We start from the raw sequence: 5,100 nt of genomic DNA, 5'->3' as shown, positions 1-5,100 counted from the left end.
CATGATCAAACTGCCATTATTATAACAATTTGTACATAAAAATATGACGCTTCTAACTGTCGTAATTTTCAAATAAATATTTTTTTTCATCATAATTATTTATAAAAATTAAATTTTTAATTAAATATTTTTAATATTAAAAACACCTGTATATTTAAAATGTCATAATTGTGTGAAATCGAAGTAATCAACAACTCTTAAAACATTCAACCAACCAAGTTCATTCAATATACTTCAACTTGTAATAACAAAATACAAAACATAAAGTTGATTCATTCATTACTTGTACTAGGTAAAACATAAATAGTTATATCAAACAGAGTCAAAGTACTTCATAAGTTTTAAATTCATTACATAAACTAAAGTAGCATTTTCTAATATACTAATGTGCCTAACTAGCCTTCCTTTGGCTACCCTCATTATCACCATTGCTTCCTCTTGAAGATCCTCTTATGTTGTTTGGTGATGGAGCACCACTTCCAACATCTGATACCTGAAATAATAAAAATAATTTTATATCAATTAATTTCAATCACGTAATATAATAAAACTAAGACAACATATGCACATTTCTTAACTCAATCATTTTCAACTATTTAATTATATACTTGATTAACAGAAGTATGAACTAAGCCAGCAGCCATAGCAGCCAAATCTTCAGGTATGAAAACACATGGTATCACCCATTAAAACCCTGACCATACGAATTAAAACATCGCCCATTTTGGAAAATTGCTTAACTAAGCAATTATTTTTATTCTTTGTTCACAAGTTTAAATACAGGGTTTCTAAAAATATGCAAAAAAGAGTTTTATTAGAGTTTAATTTCCATGCATATAAATATCAACTAATTAGAAATCTGACAACTAAAAATAGTTATAGTAGTAAAAATTAACAAGCTTATTGTACATAGAAACTATAATTGGATGAGAATAGTATTTATAGTTTTATACTGTCCATCTATATACTATTTATTCATTTTTATTATTTGTATAAACCCGTCAAACCTAATGAAATAGGAGTATATAGTTAATAGAGTTTAATGTTAACAGGACCCATAGAGTTAAATGTTACAAGTCTAAGTTCAAATAAGCTTTTTCTTTTTCCGTTAACAAGAAGAGCACCATACAAAATCCGCAAACATTCAATGAATTTTATTAATACATCCATACGAACAATGCCTTCAAAACAAAGCCATTAACTAATTGAGAATTTTATTAATGGCATCTATAATTATTATTATAAGATAGAAGGCATAAACCTTAAGAACAATGACTAGCTTTCTGATATGATAAGCAAATTCTTTCACTTTGGTTAGATGATAGATACCTAAGCCCTTTTAACAAGACTTTACAAAGAATATGCGCTCAAAGATTAGCTAAACAACCAATTAGAATTTGGGGGCAAGGGAGAGATTGTAATTTATCAGTTTAGGCAAGCATATGCCTCTATCTAGAAGAAAAAAAAATCCAAAGTCTGCATCACGTTTTACAAAAACATTCTCATAATTATTCGTGACATCAACCAAAGTGTCTATAAACCAACAGAATGTATATCCATTATAAATTGAAGAGAACATATTGAAGATCCACAAGAAGCTGAATCAAGAAACAACCACTATGTAAATCAAATCCATAACAAATTAGAGTTAGATTGGTTCCTTTCCCATCACAGGACCATCCTTTTACAGAGAAAGACAAATACCAAGCTCTCCACATTCCTTCTCAGTTCCCTAATTTGAAATCAAAGTTCAACACAACATAAATACCAATATTTTCAACTTAAGCTCCCAATTTCAAACATGAAACAGCAACCCAAGAACACTCGAAAAAACAGAAATAAAGAAAAAATCCAAACCACAAGATTCACAGGAAAAAAAAAGATCGTGCTAACAGACACATAATAAGAAAAGATAGCGTTTAAAATAACATTCACAACGCACAAACCTTTAATAAATGAAACTCTAATTCTGATTGCAAACCAATACTATAAGCAGCCATGCAACCAAGTTTCAATTCCTTGGGTGATTTTGGCATTGTTGTTCATTCTTAATTGAAGTTTCTTCTCATTTACCTATGTTGTTCTTGAATGCAGAGGCCCTTAGGGTTAGCAATAGTCTCAATCTTGTGGGCCAGGACCACCGCGATGCGGTCACACCGGAGACGGACGCCCTTCACCTCTGACCGGAAGGAGAGCTCATCGATGCACCGGGACTGGTGGTCGTCCCAGATCATCAACTTGTTCGGATCCGCCGCCCACGAAGGCGAGGATGTTGCATCGGAAGAGCATGTGGACCAGGCCCACGCCACCGTCGGGGCCAAAGTCGCAGCGGAAGATCTCGCGGAAGGGCTCGTAGTTGAAGATGTGGAAGCCGCGGTCGGTGGCGACAGCGAAGCAGCCAGAGTCCTAGTTGAAGGAGAGGTGGAGGAGGGTGGAGGAGTGGGAATCCGGGGTTTGGGTGGCGGTGGCGGTGGCGGTGGGAGGAGCTACCTCGTCTGAATCTAGGGTTTGTAGCGGTGTAGGAGTGGAGGAGGGTTTGGGGATTTGAAGAGAGGGGGAGGGGGTTGTTGATGAGTGAAAAGGCAGCGTGCACCCTGCACGAAAAAATTAGAGTTTTAATTTTTTAAAATTTCTTAATGAATTTTTTAAATAATTAATAAAATGAATATCTACTTAATAAATAATAAAATATAAAAATGGGAATTCAAATTTCAAAATTCATTAAGTCAAATTTGAGAAAAAATAAAGTTTAGTTTAGAAGCAAATAATAATGACATCTTTAAAAATAGAACAATATCATATTTTACATACATTTTTGTCGTTAAAATAATGACACTTATAAATGCCATATTTTGAATGAAAATAATGGCAGTTTTATAACTATCGTATTATAAAGTAAATAGTGACAGTTTCTTGAATCTGCCATATTAAAACCGCCATATTTAATTAGTTTTTTTGTAGTGATGGTTTTGAAAAATGAGTTCATGGAGTCGCCACCAATGTTTTACTCAAAACATTGGAAAAAGAAAAGGTTTTTAAAAATCCAATAATGGCCTTGATAACTAGAATTGGGTTTGGGGGTCGGTTACGTGTAGGGAAGGTATTAAGCACCCCTACAACGCCTTTAATTGGTACCCTATAATGAAGTTAGCATTATAAATTATAATAATATAAATATTAAATCCCCTTTTATTAATAATTATTTACATGTTTGAAATTTAAATTATACAATTAGCCCTAAAATGTCTACATGATTATTTTTATTATTTTATTATAACAATATTTATTATAGAGAAGAAATAAAAAAAGAGAAAGAGATTAACTGAAATACCTCTTGAATGAGATCTATTGAATCTTCAAAACAAGAAGATTTTAGGTTCTTTGTGGCAACCTTTCGCACTACAATGCCTCACAAAATCTCAAGAAATACAAAAGAGAGAGGGAGAGAGAAAAAGAGAGAAATTTCGAGCTCTAAGGAGTCTGGACGAAATTTTTTGGAGTCTCGAGAATTATGCCCAAGCTCTCTATTTATAGACTTCAAAAAGGATCCCGAACGGCCCGTTCCAAAATCGGAACGGCCCGTTCTGGATCTGGCCGTTACGTGTTAATTTAGTGTATTGGAACGACTGTTCTGAAATCGGAACGACCCGTTCTAGAGGTGAGTTTAACACATAATTGCCATTTTGGAACGGTCCATTCCAAATTAAGAATTCAAGCCTTTATTGTTACTTGGAACGGCCCGTTCCAATTTGGGAACGACCCGTTCCAAATGTTGATTTTAGCCTTTTGTAAAGAGCCTGGAATGGCCCGTTCCAATTTTGGAACGACCCGTTCCAATTTTGGAACGGCCTGTTTTGATTTTGGAACGGCCCGTTCCGATTTTGGAACGACCCATTCCAATTTAGGGTTTTAGGCCTTTTTGGTAAATTGGAACGGCCCGTTCCAGTTTTGGAACAGCCCGTTCCGGGCTACTAAAACCTGCTTATTTAGGCTTTTAGCCTTCTGATGTCATGTCCTATTATTTCCATGATTGGGAGCTCCTTTCCTTGATAATAGACGTCCATTTCTTCGTTTGTATGCCCCCGGACAAAATTGGGTGTCTACAGTTCCCCCTCTTTACTTGTCCTTTGGAATAACTATGTGTTGCTTTTCCAAAGGCAAGTAAAGACGTAGACTTTTGTCCGAGTCTTCTCTTTGTCTCTTTGTGTGATGCTTCTACGTTGCTTTCCTTGGATAGGTGTATTTGCTCGTATCCTCACCCTTTAGAGTAGTTGCGTACTCTATTGGGTAACAAGGCTGATAAACTATACACCTGATCTTCAGTCTTCGAGTAGAAGCTCCATTGTTTCTCTTGTGATAGTAAGGTGAAAATTTAGATCTTTGTTTTAACAATAGATACCTTCACGTTGTTTCCTTCGGGTAGACGGTGTTCCCTATATCCTTGCCCCATGGAGCAACTGAGTGTTGGATTGGATGCTCTATTAGGTGTCAAGGATGGTGAATTGAAACATCTAGGCTTCAAGATTCATGTGAATGCCCTATGTCGCTTGCTATGTCCAAATCTTCTCCTGATGGAATCATGCTTAGGAAGGCAAGAGGTGACAACCTAAAAGATCCAAGAGGAGTGGGCTAGGCATGGAGGTTTGGGCCAGTCAAGGCCCCATGGGCCCGATGGGCTTGGAAGGCCCAAGTCAAGCTTCTCATGGGCCTATCAAGATATGATCATTCTTTTTATGTTTTATTAGTATAGTTTCCATATATTTTGGTCTTGTATTTTGGACCACATATAGTAGCATTTTTGGGCTTTAGGCTTGTTGGGCCTAGTTTTGGGCTTCATGGGCCTTTGGGCTTTTGGTACCCAATATTGGGCTCATTTTCATTCTTGTAATTTTTCCTTTCCATTGTATTTGATTGGCCATTAGATTTAGGTCATTAGAATAAGATTATACAAGGATTACTTAAATAGGCAAATTAGACTAAACTAGGTTTAATTTGGAAGTCATTTAAGTTACATTTGAGTCACATGTTTAGCACCATTTGTGGCTGAACATGTGCCACTCAAATTAACCCTAAATGACCCTCAAATTAAACTTAGATGCA

General features: G+C 35.7%; 1 long non-coding RNA gene across 1 annotated transcript; it reads right to left on the bottom strand.

Moving 5' to 3' along the window:
- Positions 1-245: 245 nt before the first annotated feature.
- LOC145949492 (uncharacterized) lies at positions 246-3,028 on the bottom strand. Its single transcript, XR_014427712.1, has 2 exons — positions 2,074-3,028; positions 246-493 (listed from the first exon to the last, which is right to left on the bottom strand). It is a non-coding gene; the product is annotated as an uncharacterized LOC145949492 (long non-coding RNA).
- Between the last annotated feature and the right edge of the window lie 2,072 nt (positions 3,029-5,100).

This window comes from Cajanus cajan, chromosome 7, assembly GCF_000230855.2.
Source record: "Cajanus cajan strain Asha chromosome 7, NIPB_CcT2T_4, whole genome shotgun sequence".
NCBI classification, from domain to species: domain Eukaryota; kingdom Viridiplantae; phylum Streptophyta; class Magnoliopsida; order Fabales; family Fabaceae; genus Cajanus; species Cajanus cajan.
This window is presented reverse-complemented; position numbering and strand designations above follow the sequence as displayed.